This window comes from Balaenoptera physalus, assembly GCF_965194825.1.
Source record: "Balaenoptera physalus genome assembly, chromosome: 2".
In the NCBI taxonomy this organism is placed as follows: domain Eukaryota; kingdom Metazoa; phylum Chordata; class Mammalia; order Artiodactyla; family Balaenopteridae; genus Balaenoptera; species Balaenoptera physalus.
The window spans coordinates 98,533,251-98,548,934 of NC_138883.1; the positions used below are offsets into that span (position 1 = coordinate 98,533,251).

Below are 15,684 nucleotides of genomic sequence, written 5' to 3' on the forward strand. Positions count from 1 at the left end.
CGAAGTCTGGGGCATCTATCTATGGCAGTGCTGTCCTGGGCAGAGTGGAGGAGGGGCTATTTATTATTAGGTTTTGACCAAATTCCTTGAGTCATAGGCAGTATGGAGTGGTCAGGGCCACCCTGACCTGCACCCCATGCTTTCTTTTTTTTTTTTTTAATATATATATATATTTTTTAACAGATTATTTTTTACATTTATGTATTTATTTATTTTTGGCTGTGTTGGGTCTTCGTTTCTGTGCGAGGGCTTTCTCTAGTTGTGGCAAGCGGGGGCCACTCTTCATCGCGGTGCGCGGGCCTCTCACTATCGCGGCCTCTCTTGTTGCGGAGCACAGGCTCCAGACGCGCAGGTTCAGTAATCGTGGCTCACGGGCCTAGTTGCTCCATGGCATGTGGGATCTTCCCAGACCAGGGCTCGAACCCGTGTCTCCTGCATTGGCAGGCAGATTCTCAACCACTGCGCCACCAGGGAAGCCCACCCCATGCCTTCTTACCCTGCAAGCAGTGGCATGAGATTGGGGTTGGGGTGTAGGGTACGGACACTGTTTCTCTTTTCTCTGGAGGAAGGGTAACCAAGGAAGTTTGAAGTGTCCTTGGATACACTGCCAAGGTCTGCCTCTCCCATAAGCATGGGGCCAGGAGAAGGAACTGGGCTCACTGGGTGACGCCCAGAGGTCAGAGCAACCCACCACGTCCTCCTTCCTGAGTGAATGTGGTGGTTTCCCTGGGACCCATATAGGGAGAGTACTTCCGTGATGCCAGTGCACTCAGTAGCTTCTAATTCAGCCAAGCCAAACCTTTAACATAAATCATCCTTGTCCCAGACATTTGCTTTTTACCCAACAAAGTCATCAGATCCTTACCTGGAGTTATGCAAGAAATGTTTTAAAGGAACCCTGTGAAATGAATTCCTTTTTCCCCTGTTTCCTTCCCTGGCCCCTCTGCAATCCCCCTTGTTCAGCAAGGGATTACTGCACAAACCAGGCAACCTTTCTTTCACTCAACAAAGAAATTTAGCGATCTCTGAGGCTGTGTCACCTTGCCAGCAGAAACACTGAATGGCAATAGCGCTGAGAGTCGACACTAATAGCCGACACCAAATTAAACTGCCAGACTCAGTGTGATGTAGCTCTGTCACCTCTTGACACTTCTGATGTGAGTACAGGGGCTTCTGCAGGAAATTCATCAGCTGTAGTTCATGACGCATCATCTTTACATATCTGTCCATCTACATTTGTCAGCAACGGGCAATTCTCAGATGACTTCAGTGATTGTATACAGATTGCACTACCTCCAGACATAGTAACCACGGTTTTAACTCTTAGGGCTCCTTTAGCTCTACCTTCCCTGCTGACAAGGCCTGGTTACTGGTGTTGCCATTCTCCTTGTGTTTCAGGTGGTGATTGACAAAGGCTGATTAAGAAGGTCTCCTTTCTTTTTTCCTACTAACCAGTATCTCAAATTCGTTCCTTCTTTCCAAGTTAGCTATTCTGTGGATGCATATTTTCTTTGATGTGTATTTCTAGAGTGTCATCTAAAAACGTGTATTTGCTCATTAATGGCTTCATTTACCATTGCCCTGATGGGGAAAATTATGTTTAGTACAGGCTCATCTTGATAATCAAACTTGTTTGCTTCCCAGTGGAAAATGTCTTTGATTTTTCCGTGCCTTCCTGGCAGATCATTTTAGTATAGTAATAGCTGCTAATGTGCCAAGATCAGCGGCTTGCTGATTTAAAAAATATTTTTAGACCCTTAAAATTCTCAGTGGTTATTACCACCTTAGGTATTTATTTCACACATTTGTTTACATCTTCAAGTTTCTACACACTCTGAGGAGTAAGTTAAGTTGCTTTTCAGGGGATGCAAATGTGTTTTTTTCCCTTGTGTGTCTTCCTAATATGATTCTGGAGAGAATAGTCTCAAATATATAAATAGTGGTGAGGACATGGGTGTCTCCAGCTTTTGGTATCATAGTACAAGCTGTATTGAAAAAAACTTTTTTTGGGGGGATTCATTGCAATGATACTACTCTCCATATGCATTTCTCCAGAATGAAGACTACACTTTTTCACAAACCACATGTGCGTGTTTATTTTTTGTTTTTGTTTTAAGGAGAATGAGCTTTTCAGTGGTAAGGACGATGCTTTCTTGTTTTTAATTCATTGATAATAGAACATTTGCTGTCGTTGCCATAGTGACTGGGAAACGCTGTCCCATGCTGGCTCATGAGGGCTATTCTAAGACCAAAAGTAGTGCTGTCCCTTAGGTTGCAAGATTCATCTGGTAGTTGCTCTTCTTGGGATGCCTAGTCACTTCCTTGGATTTTGGGCCACTGATGAGGTTCATAGTGTGTTTGAAGACACCCTTGCGAGGATACCTCTGGTGGCTGTGGTCAGTTGTGAGGCCATCTTGAGGGTGGTAGGGGTGTGAGAGTGTAGCAGGGGGTACGCCCAGTGCACTAACTAGAGGTGGCGATCCATCCAGAATGGACTTTCTAAGGCAGGTGAAATTCCTGTTTAAATTTCTTGAAATAGTCTGAATTTAGCTTTAAAATAATCTGGGGATGGGCGAGTAGAGGTGGTGATGGCAAGTAGAGATGAAATAAGATTTACTAGGAATTTATAGTGTTGAAGCTGGGTGATGAATATATGGGGTTCATTAAACTATTCTCTCTGCTTTTGTATATGTTTTAAAATCCCTACAATACAAAGTTAAAAAATGATATTCAGCTTCTTGAAGTGGTAGGTTATGACTCTGTAAAATGAAACTACATTGATTTGATTATTGTTAATGATCTTGCATTGTTTAATAGATGAATCCATATCAAGCATCTTTAATCCTAATTTTATGTTGATCTCAAAAAGGATTCAATGTGGACTCTATTTTCTTAGCTCCTTTTGGACTTCTCTGTTTTCACAAAACCACTGGTTTTGGTGTCAGCCTTAAGCATAGGTCAGCCCCACACTGCCTAAGGGAAGCCTGACATTTGATATACTTACCTAGGGTATTGCCTGGTACTTCAAGAAAATAAGGATCCCCCTCCACACCCCTTCACCCTAGAGTTCTCCTGACAATTGTGGCTGTGGAGAAGGGGCATTCTGAGAGGGGAGAGGGGGAGGCAGTGCTCACAAGACTGTATCCACATGAATCACGTTTTTATACCTATGTCACCCCATTTGTGTTTTATTCCTGTTCTTCAAAGTGCTGTCTTGATTCAGAATGCAAGACACCGTTACTTTTAATAAGGCTGGTCTTTACATCAAGGAGGATCATGTCATGCAAGGTTTATGGCATAACAGTAAGATTAAATATCTCACACAGTCCAAATTTCACATGGGTTTCATGAATGAATGAATTTTAAGGAGAGCACGCTTAGGATGAATTCACAGAACACAGTTCTTGACTAATACACAAGACCACAAGACTATACTGTAATACAGCCCAAAGCAGGAACATATTCCTGCTTACTCAGAACCATTGTGGTAAGGTCAAGTCCCAGTATATCGAGCCAGCCTGAGAGAAAACAGCAAATGAAGTGGTGGGAAAAAATGCTTTGAATCTAACTTATAACTCCTATCTTAAACATATTTGGATAGAAGGTACTTAGGACATTTTTGTAAAATGATAGATATCTCAGCAATAAGACAGCTGTGAGAATCCAGTTTATATGATTTGAGATTGCTCTGCTTAAATATACATTTGAGATGCTTATGAAACATGGAGTTATTGGAATAAGTCACGGGGTAAAAACAAATTGAGACTGGCTACTTAAGGCTATGTTTCAGAGGCTGTGACTTGAAGTGGCTGAGGTAAACAGCTCACTCAGCTGGGGGTTATAATGGGACTGCTGACAACCCTCACTAATTAGGATGCTCTCAGGCAGCTCTGTAATAGCTGCGGGGAGCAGCTATCAGTAAACAATGTTACATTCGGGGGGGGGGGGTCACTGCATCGGGTGTCTCTCTGCACAGCAGAGACTTCACTTGCCTTGCTCCTAGCAGTCATCTTGCTTCCAGCTCTTTCTTTAACACCCCAAGGATCTCAATGCCCTTCTCCAAGAGACACAAAGAATTCTGAGCTTACCAGCAGTCTCCTCCGCGCGGGCAGAGGGTGAAAGATGACACCTGCAAACACACAAACTAATTATAACCCTATTTAGTTCCTGTGGGTGAATCTCTCTGTCCATCCCCTTTGCCCTTTCCCACATTTAATTCCTGTTTGGTGCAGAGGGAAGGATTATTTCTGGAAACCAGCCTTTCCTCTCCAGTTCTCCCCCCAGCTGCCAAACACAGGCAGTCATCCTGTGGTAATTAACAATCTCATCGTGAGGAGTACATCTTACGGTACTCTTGGTCAGGTAAATTCTAAATTAGCTCAGTTAAAACGGGTCATAAGACACAATGCTGCCACGTCTGTTAGCTCCTGGACCTCTGCCAATACACCACACTATTTCGGGAGCTGGGTTTCTGGCAAAAGGAATCATTACCCAGAGATTATGGGCAGGAAGGGTGGTGTGGGGGACACCCAGTAATGGTGGCTTTCTCTCGTTCTGGCTTCACTTTCAAGTTCTGGGGTGATAAATGAAGGGTTAGAGAGGACTGACTGCCGGCAGGGTAGGGTATGGGGATGCTGGGGGAGTGCTGAGGGACCTATCACTGAGGTCACTGTCCCTGCCATCACCCGGGATTTCTGGGGAAAGGCTGCTGCCAGGTTCACTCTTGGTTTCCCAATGGCCCTGAAGAGGATGGAAGGGCTTCTCGGACACTGCAAAGAGTGGTTTGACCTCCCCAGGCCATGCTCTCAGAATGAGATCGAGTGGAGAAAGACGGGGGGCTCCAGGCCCTTCTTGGGCAGAACATCTGGATGACTTTGAGCAAGTCACTTTCTACTTTCTTGTCCTGTTTCTTCACCTACTGATTGAAGAGGTTGGGCAGTAGGACCCCTGAAGTCCTTCCTGTCTCAAACATCTTGTGACTCTGGCATTCTCTGCAAACCAGTGGAGTTGACCTGGGATGTTTTCCTGACTCTCTAGAGACAGCTGTGGGCTCTGTGGGCCCAGGCTGGTGCCCTTCTTTGGGTGGTGTTTAAGGCATGGCTGCCTCTGGTTCTGAAAATACATCTTTCTAAGATTTTTCTGGCTACTTTTGATGTTCTGAGCCTGCAGGGAGCAAGGAATTCAGCAGAAAATAACCCACTGTGTACTGAATGCCAAGAGAGGAACATTTAACTTCAAAAAGATATGCAAACAAGCATGTTTTTTAAAGGACGTACAGTGTGCCACAGCAGTTTTCCTGGAGTATGTGTGTGTGTACTGTGGGGAGGGGTACAGGATAGATTACTGCCATGAACAAAATACTCTCTCTGCCCTTAAGCAATTTGCAATATAATGGAGATCAAAGCGGGCTCAATGAATTCCAGGGAGTGAAAAGAAATAAAGATGGAGGGTTGAGTTTGAGCTGAAGTGTCCAGTAGAAAAATTTAAAATTGGAATGAGAGTGGAGGAGGAACTTTTAAAAGCATAATGTTATTAGAGCCCCACCTAGATCTGGGATGGGAAGCATTTGGTGGCTCTTGATCTTGAGGCACTGGTATTGCTAAGGATTCCACAGCTCTACAACTTCTGGGTGTAATTTATTAAGCAAGGGGGTCTGTGAAATGTAATTTTAAGCCTCTCAGACTCTGTGATACACAGCTGGGGGATGGGAGAATGACCATAGGAGGTGATAAAGAGCTTGAATTGGATCCACAGGGCAATGAGAAACCACTCTGGTACATTAAAGTGTGGGTTGGTGTGCTCATCACCTCATCAGAAAAAAGAACTTTGGCAGCGGTCAGAAGGTATAATGGAAGAGACGGTCATAGGCGTAAGACTAATAAAATAACAACAGCTCAGATCACAGAAGATGAGATCTACAAAATTTGTGAAATTTTAAAGTCAAGAGATAAAAGAAAAATATCATCCATATTGAAATATATGCAATATTTGTTTGAAAATAGTCATGTACAGATGGATGGTTAATTAAAAAAAAAAACAATAGCTACCATCTATTGAATTTTTATTATGTGCCAGGTATGTTTTACTTACGTTAAATGTTATCTCATTATCCTCACAACAATCCTATGTGGTAGGTATTGTGAACCCAATTTACATATGAAGAAACTAAGTCTAAGAGACATTAAGTGACTCGCCCAAGATACACAGTTAACAACCATGGAGGATCAGGTTACAAACAGGGGAGGGTACTTCCTCGGAGTCTAGACTTGTCTGATTCCAACTCTTATTCCCTATGAATATAACCTGATTTGTTCATGAAACATTATGCTTGTTATATTTATAATATTTTCCAGTAATTTTTAAGAAAAATATGAATTTTGAAGCATTTTAAGGTCGATGAGTAAAACATTTAAGGTAAGATGTAAATGCAATACTACCAAGACCCAGTGCCCTTCAAATGATTTCTGAAAACCACTGACAGTTATGTAATCATCATCATCATAGCTATTGCCATTAAGTGCAAACATCAGAGGACAGACATCCTTCAAGAACTGGAGGAAGATTAATTTATGACCCTGAAAGGAGACTGCCATTTTCACAAGGGAAGGAAGGAATTCAGGTGGACTTCCCTGTGTTGACTTTTGATCTAGAGATTCAAGGAAGTGTTCCTGACTTCCTGCTATGGCTTCAAAAGACCCAGAGTAGAAGGGGAACTGAAAGTAAGGTCTTTTTTGAAAACAAGTGCTTTTCATGCCAACGTGACATGGAAAGAGTTTTCTTTTGTATTAAAAATAATATTGACATCTTTGTCTCTGCTCAAGTTTTTGTCTGACTCACAGTAAACTGGAAAAAAATGAAGATGATGATTCCTTAATGTTTCGCAGTTGACAGCGCCATGTATAATAAAATTAAAAACGATTAAAGGTAAATTCAGTGACAAAATGGGTGATTTAAGTGCATTTTTCCTTTAAATGACTACAGAAAGTTCTTGTATCTCCTTGACTACTAACGTAGAACTTTCTGGTATTGGGTGTTGTAGTTTCCTGGAATGATACGATTCTTTAGGTTGTGCAGAATTTTCTCCCTGGAGACTTGAAAACTAGTTTCTCATCTGAGATAGTTTATAGGTAACCTTCTTTATGAGGAGGAGGGGAGACCAAGTGGTCCCGTGGGGTTTCTTTCTGCTTTTATAAAATGATAACACCATGTCATACTGTGTACTTTACCATTTATTTTTTCTACCTATATCAGTCTTGGGCTTAGGCATGAAGAGCAGAGTCCACTCTGACTAGTTAAAGCAAGAAAGGGATTGACATAAAGGATATTAAAGGTGGGGAAGAAACACACTTGGGGTCAAGCTTCTAGGATGATTACCCACACCCAGCTGCAGAAAGTGGCCTGATGGGAAAGCCTGGAAGCTGTTGAGTACCAGATGATGCTAGGAAGCCAAAGTTACTGCACGTGCTAAAGCCACCAGCCCTGCTGCCAGTTTTGTGCTAGAAATTCTACCTTGAGCTACCAGAAAACCTCCACAGGCATTGCTGCCTCCACCACCCCAAACTACATGTCTCTGCCACTCCTTTCTCCAGGAGCAAGGGACATCCCATCAGCCTGTCATCAGCATTGCATACTTCCCCCAAACAGTGTCATCTTTGTGTGCTTGATTGGCAGAGCCTAAACCTCAGGCCTGTGTCCTAGCTCCAAGGGAGGCTGGGCATTTGTGTTCTACTTTGGGGAGGTTGGATTCACAATGTGGGGATTTCCCCAGACACAAGAAGTTGATTCAAAAGGTAATGGGCCCTGTGAAAGTGGCAGATGTCACTACTCCATCTCAGCCAACTTCCTGCTTCCAAGTATATGAAGGAGTGACATGTGGGCAAGAAAAGACCAGAGGAAACTTTTATCGAGAAGCTCTGTAGCAGATGTGGTGGGTGTGCCACCCATATCCATTGGAATGTACCATATTATGGTGCTCTGTTGCTTCCAGCTGCCAGCATCTGCATCTCTTCGCCCAGGGTGGGAGTGCTGGGGGAATTAACACAGCCTCCACCAACTGTCAATCAATCACTGAGCTCAGCTCCCTTGCCCCTTGGGTGGGATAACCCAGTGGCTCTTGTTTTACACAGTGTCCCAGAGTTTCTCCCTGGGAATAAGCCCCAGTTGTTCACGGTGTAGGTGGCTTGCTATCTGACCCTTTATTGCTTCCTTCCCTGCCAGGTCTCACTTTGTCACTTGCCTACAGGTGTTTCCTATGCTTCACAAGTATACACCCTGTGTCTTATTTGGGGTCTGCCTCAAGGGGATCCCATGCTAAGGTGACCTTTTTTGCCCTAGGTGCTCTAACATTCTGAGTTAATTCTTTACAGTTTTTTTTTTAATTATTCTTTTTTTTTTTAAAGATTATTATTTTTTTAAAATCTTATTTACTTATTTATTTATTTATGGCTGTGTTGAGTCTTCATTTCTGTGCAAGGGGTTTCTCTAGTTGCGGCAAGTAGGGGCCACTCTTCATCGCGGTGCGCGGGCCTCTCACTATCACGGCCTCTCTTGTTGCGGAGCACAGGCTCAAGACGCGCAGGCTCAGTAATTGTGGCTCATGGGCCCAGTTGCTCTGCGGCATGTGGGATCTTCCAAGACCAGGGCTCGAACCCGTGTCCCCTGCATTGGCAGGCAGATTCTCAACCACTGCGCCACCAGGGAAGCCCTCTTTACAGTGTTTAATGAGGAAAGTGAGGCTCAGTTACCAGCCTGACTTTCATAGACGACTTCCTCACTCACTGACCGTGAAGTCTGTCGTGGAGTAGGCTGCTCCAGGGCAGGGCTATACCTTCAGGTCTTCAGGCTTGGCCGCAAGAGCCCTCACAGCTTCTCCCTGCTGCCCCCGGCAATAGTTCAGCTGACAGAAAATCACTCCTAGGACCGTCCTCTGTACAAATTGCTGCTAAAACACTTTAAAAGAGTTCATCTCACTTCTCTCAGAGCTCTTCTCTGTTCCTTTCCAGGTGGCAGAAGACAAAAGAGACAGGATAAAGCAGAACAATTTTGAGCCCTTACAATGCCAAAAAATATAGGCTCTCTGCCTCTTAAGACTAGATTCTCTTTCAACAGAGGGAGGTAATTTCCACTTTGCTCTACAAGAATAAATAAAGCAATCACCATTCTGTCAGTTTTCTAGCTTGGCATTCTTTCAGCTGATTTTATATCCAGCAGTGCAGCTGTCGACAGAGCCTTAGCTAGGCTGAGCTACCTGCAAACCTTTCCAACGTACCTCCATAGGAACTTTGGAAATTCTTTTCTTTTCTTTTTTTTTTTTTTAAGAGCTATTCTTTTTTTTTTTTTTTAATTAATTAATTTATTTTTTTGGTTGTGTTGGGTCTTCGTTTCTGTGCGAGGGCTTTCTCCAGTTGTGGCAAGCGGGCGCCACTCTTCATCGCGGTGCGCGGGCCTCTCACCATCATGGCCTCTCTTGTTGCGGAGCACAGGCTCCAGACGCGCAGGCTCAGTAGTTGTGGCTCACAGGCCTAGTTGCTCCGCGGCATGTGGGATCTTCCCAGACCAGGGCTCGAACCCGTGTCCCCTGCATTGGCAGGCAGATTCTCAACCACTGCACCACCAGGGAAGCCCGGAAACTCTTTTCTGAGAGAGCCTGCATACTATAAAAATCAGAAAATGTGTACATAGCTTTTGAACATGGAATGGAACAGAGTTTCAGGACCCCTTCAAAGCATGCTTTTATAAAATAGCTTGAACACATGGAGAAAAATCCCTTTTCTAAAGTTGCTTTCCACGGGCCCTCTCTCACCTGGCTCAAGCTGCTGACCGGCCCTTCCACCCCTTTATGTGTGTATGGGCTTCCCGTGCTCCTGCCCCTTTGCTTTTTCCAGATATAAAAGTCAAACACTCCTACTGCTGTTCCTTTTCTCTGAAAACACTTGACCCGTGAGTTTCACAAACACTTTGTTTTCAAGTTGTGGAAAATGGAGGCACAGAAGAGAGAAGTGATGTCTTTAGAGTTATTCATGGTGCGGAGGGAAGGAGAGCTGCCTTAGAAAATGCTCCCTTAGGAACCAGACAGAAAGGCTTTCATGCCACTTAGTGCTTGAAAAGGACCACTAGAAGGGGCCAGTGTGGAGGGCGCTTGAGGACGAATTTGACAAATACTGCAGAGTATAAAGTTTTGTTTTTTCCTTTCTGCAAATTATTTTTCGGAAAATAAGGAGTTTTCTTATAGCTATTTAGTCAATACGAGATTTCTGTTGAACGCCTACTATGCGCTAGACAATGCTCTAAACCAGGGGTCAGCAAACTTTTTCTGTAAAGGGCCAGATAGTAAATATTTTAGGCTTTGCAAGTTATACAGTCTCTGTCACAACTGTTCATTTCTGCTGTTACAGAGCAAAACCAGCCATAGACAATACACAAATTAATAGGCCTGACATTGTTCCAATAAAACTGTTTATAAAACCTATGTTCACAGATTTGGCCCATAGGCCATACTTGCTGATCCCTGCTCTAGGCACTGGGGATACAATAGTCCAGAAAACAGTATCCTTGCCTTCAAAGAATCTACATTCTGATATAAATTCTACTTTAAAATCTAAATCTTTACCAACAGGCATTTGTGGTTTGGGACAAGCATTCAGCTACAGTATTGTACACGGATTCAAAACAGGCCTAGATGGAAGTGAAGATGGCCTGCCCTAGAAATTTGTGTGAAGTGACCCAAAAAGTGGCCCTAAAAAGATGTCAAACATGCTTATGATTAGTTTTATTAAAATTACTTCATGTAACGTGAAATTGGCAAAGAAGAAATATTTGTAAATTGGTAATTCTAGATTGATTCTGTGGATGTAATTTAAATATGTATGTGAATGAAATTAAAATACTAGCTTTCTCTAAGTAGAAATTTGACTATTTAATTCACATTCTGGAAATCATATATTCAAGTTGGCTAAAATACTTTTTGGGGACCCTCTCTTTGCGGAAATGGGAGATGCCTTCTATTTCATCTCCTGAGCTATCATCCTCTTCTCATTCCTTTTTTTTCTGTTTACTTTTTATTTCATAGTCATAAAGTTAATTTTGCAATCCAGCTAAACTTGGAGAGGGATAAGGAAAATATGGAACCCAAAGAACTGCAGTGGGAGCACAAAGATTATAGGATATTTCGAGCAGATGGGGGTGAAGGGGTGCTCTCCTGAGCTACAGAAAGAATGGTCTGGTGGTTAAGATAAAACACAAGTCAAATTTATTAGATTTGTCCGCAGTCAGCAGTGGTGATCTTCTTGCTGGTCTTGCCATTCCTGGACCCAAAGCACTCCATGGCTTCCACAATATTCATTCCCTCTTTCACCTTGCCAAAGACCACAGGTTTGCCATCCAACCACTCAGTCTTGGCAGTGCAGATGAAAAACTGGGAACAGCTTGTGTTGGTTCTAGCATTTGCCATGGACAAGATGCCAGGACCCATATGCTTCAGGATGAAACTCTTAGCAAATTTCTCCCCACAGATGGACTTACCACCAGTGCCATTATGGTGTGTGAAGTCACAACCCTGGCACATAAATCCTGGAATTACAGTATTCTGTGAAAGCAGGAACCTTTATAAACACATCCTTTCTCCCCAGTGCTCAGAGCATGGAAATTTTCTGCTATCTTTGGAAATTTGTCTGCAAACAGCTTGAAGGAGACACAGCCCAAGGGCTCGCCGTCACTGGCAATGTTGAAGAACACGGTGGGGTTGACCATGGCTGGACAGTGGGAGAGGCTCCAGGCGGCAGCGTCTGCAAGGCCCTCTTCTCATTCCTTGATCCACCTTTCTCCCTGCTTCTATTCTTGCTCCCATACCCCCCACATTCCACTCTCTATAAACCTGTCAGAGTGGTTATTTTAACATAGAAATCAGATCATGTGCCTTTCCTGCTTAAGACCCTCAAATGGCTTCCCCCCACATTTGGAATACTATCCAAAGTCCTTCTCCTGGCCCACCAAGGCCATCAAAACCTGGCACTCACCTCCCTTTCCCGCCGGTTTCCCACCTTCCTCTCCTCCCTTACTCTGATCCTGCCTCACTCACCTCCTTGCTGGTCTTTGACTCAAGGCCTTATTTTGCCCTCTTTCTGCATGATGCTTCCTCAGGTCTCCATGTGACTGGCTCCCTCACTTCAAGCAGGTCTCTACTTGATCATCTCCTCAGGGCGATCCCCAACTGCCCTATCTAAAGAGACCCCTAGGCACTCTCTGTCTCCTTGATCTGCTTCTTTCTTTTCATAGCACTCATTATTCTCTGCCTTTGTTATGTGCATTATTTGCATATTTGCCAGTCTCCCCCACTGGAATGCAAGCTCCATGAGGGCTTTGTCCTTTTTTTTTGTTTTTTAAAATGCTGAATTCTCAGTGCCTAGAATAGTGCTTTGCATATAGTAGACAGTCAATAGATATTGAATAAATGAATAAATAAGTGAATGACTATATGCTATCTATTAAGTACCAGTTATGGACCAGGCATTATTCCTGCTTCTTCAATGTATGTTGTTATGTAACTTCTTTTGCATATGTTAGTTCATGTGTGATATAGAATGAATAGATCCCACTTTAGTGCAAATAGTTTATAAATGTCATTTGAGGGTATAAAATCAATTAAAAGAAAAAAGAACTTTTATTTGCCTTGTGAGTCTCTACATAACTGAGGCATAGACTTTGTTTTATCTTTGGTTAAGTCCCCCTTTTCTCAGTATTCCAGGGCTGATCAACCTCTTTCTCTCTTCCCTGAGGGTAATAAGAAAATGTATGAGTTCTCCCCATGCTTTCTGCATTTTTTTTTTAACATCTTTATTGAAGTATAATTGCCTTACAATGGTGGGTTAGCTTCTGCTTTATAACAAAGTGAATCAGTTATACATATACAATATGTTCCCATTTCTCTTCCCTCTTGCATCTCCCTCCCTCCCACCCTCCCCGTCCCACCCCTCTAGGTGGTCACAAAGCACCGAGCTGATCTCCCTGTGCTATGCGGCTGCTTCCCACTAGTTATCTATTTTACATTTGGTAGTGTATATATGTCCATGACACTCTCTTACCCTGTCACATCTCACCCCACCCCCTCCCCATATCCTCAAGTCCATTCTCTAGTAGGTCTGTGTCTTTATTCCCGTCTTGCCACTAGGTTCTTCATGGCCTTTTTTTTTTTTTTCCCTTAGATTCCGTATATATGTGTTAGCATACTGTATTTGTTTTTCTCTTTCTGACTTACTTCACTCTGTATGACAGACTCTAGCTCCATCCACCTCATTACAAATACCTCCATTTCATTTCTTTTTATGGCTGAGTAATATTCCATTGTATATATGTGCCACATCTTCTTTATCCATTCATCTGTCGATGGACATTTAGGTTGCTTCCATGTCCTGGCTATTGTAAATAGAGCTGCAATGAACATTTTGGTACATGACTCTTTTTGACCTATGGTTTTCTCAGGGTATATGCCCAGTATTGGGATTGCTGGGTCGTATGGTAGTTCTATTTGTAGTTTTTTAAGGAACCTCCATACTGTTCTCCATAGTGGCTGTATCAATTTACATTCCCACCAACAGTGCAAGAGTGTTGCCTTTCCTCCACACCCTCTCCAGCATTTATTGTTTCTAGATTTTTTGATGATGGCCATTCTGACCGGTGTGAGATGATATCTCATGGTAGTTTTGATTTGCATTTCTCTAATGATTAATGATGTTGAGCATTCTTTCATGTGTCTGTAGGCCATCTGTATATCTTCTTTGGAGAAATGTCTATTTAGGTCTTCGGCCCATTTTTGGATTGGGTTGTTCGTTTTTTTTGTTATTGAGCTGCATGAGCTGCTTGTAAATCTTGGAGATTAATCCTTTGTCAGTTGCTTCATTTGCAAATATTTTCTCCCATTCTGATGGTTGTCTTTTGGTCTTGTTTATGGTTTCCTTTGCTGTGCAAAAGCTTTTAAGTTTCATTAGGTCCCATTTGTTTATTTGTGTTCTTATTTCCATTTCTCTGGGAGCTGGGTCAAAAAGAATCTTGCTGTGATGTATGTCATAGAGTGTTCTGCCTATGTTTTCCTCTAAGAGTTTGATAGTGTCTGCCCTTACACTTAGGTCTTTAATCCATTTTGAGTTTATTTTTGTGCATGGTGTCAGGGAGTGTTCTAATTTCATACTTTTACATGTACCTGTCCAATTTTCCCAGCACCACTTATTGAAGAGGCTGTCTTTTCTCCACTGTATATGCTTGTCTCCTTTATCAAAGATAAGGTGACCATATGTGTGTGGGTTTATCTCTGGGCTTTCTATCCTGTTCCATTGATCTATATTTCTGTTTCTGTGCCAGTACCAAACTGTCTTGATTACTGAAGCTTTGTAATATAGTCTGAAGTCAGGGAGCCTGATTCCCCCAGCTCCATTTTTCGTTCTCAAGATTGCTTTGGCTATTCGGGGTCTTTTGTGTTTCCATACAAATTGTGAAATTTTTTGTTCTAGTTCTGTGAAAAATGCCAGTGGTAGTTTGATAGGGATTGCATTGAATCTGTAGATTGCTTTGGGTAGTAGAGTCATTTTCACAATGTTGATTCTTCCAATCCAGGAACATGGTATATCTCTCCATCTATTTGTATCATCTTTAATTTCTTTCATCAGTGTCTTATAATTTTCTGCATACAGGTCTTTTGTCTCCTTAGGTAGGTTTATTCCTAGATATTTTATTCTTTTTGTTGCAATGGTAAATGGGAGTGTTTTCTTAATTTCACTTTCAGATTTTTCGTCATTAGTGTATAGAAATGCAAGAGATTTCTGTGCATTAATTTTGTATCCTGCTACTTTACCAAATTCATTGATTAGCTCTAGGAGTTTTCTGGTAGCATCTTTAGGATTCTCTATGTATAGTATCATGTCATCTGCAAATAGTGACAGCTTTACTTCTTCTTTTCCGATTTGGATTCCTTTTATTTCTTTGTCTTCTCTGATTGCTGTGGCTAACACTTCCAAAACTATGTTGAATAATAGTGGTGAGAGTGGGCAACCTTGTCTTGTTCCTGATCTTAGTGGAAATGGTTTCAGTTTTTCACCATTGAGGACAATGTTGGCTGTGGGTTTGTCATATATGGCCTTTATTATGTTGAGGAAAATTCCCTCTATGCCTACTTTCTGCAGGGCTTTTATCATAAATGGGTGTTGAATTTTGTCGAAAGCTTTCTCTGCATCTATTGAGATGATCATATGGTTTTTCTCCTTCAATTTGTTAATATGATGTATCACATTGATTGATTTGCGTATATTGAAGAATCCTTGCATTCCTGGGATAAACCCCACTTGATCATGGTGTATGATCCTTTTAATGTGCTGTTGGATTCTGTTTGCTAGTATTTTGTTGAGGATTTTTGCATCTATGTTCATCAGTGATATTGGCCTGTAGTTTTCCTTCTTTGTGACATCTTTGTCTGGTTTTGGTATCAAGGTGATGGTGGCCTCGTAGAATGAGTTTGGGAGTGTTCCTCCCTCTGCAATATTTTGGAAGAGTTTGAGAAGGATAGGTGTTAGCTCTTCTCTAAATGTTTGATAGAATTCAACTGTGAAGCCATCTGGTCCTGGGCTTTTGTTTGTTGGAAGGTTTTTAATCACAGTTTCAATTTCAGTGCTTGTGATTGGTCTGTTCATATTTTCTATT

At 42.3% G+C, this 15,684-nt stretch overlaps 1 long non-coding RNA gene and 1 pseudogene across 2 annotated transcripts in view; one reads left to right on the top strand and one right to left on the bottom strand.

Moving 5' to 3' along the window:
- Positions 1–15,684, top strand: part of LOC309654339 — a 1,078,238-nt gene that overhangs the window by 222,109 nt on the left and 840,445 nt on the right. The window lies entirely within an intron of this gene.
- LOC309653849 (peptidyl-prolyl cis-trans isomerase A pseudogene) lies at positions 9,352–12,812 on the bottom strand (annotated as a pseudogene). Its single transcript has one exon. The product of its transcript is annotated as a peptidyl-prolyl cis-trans isomerase A pseudogene (transcript).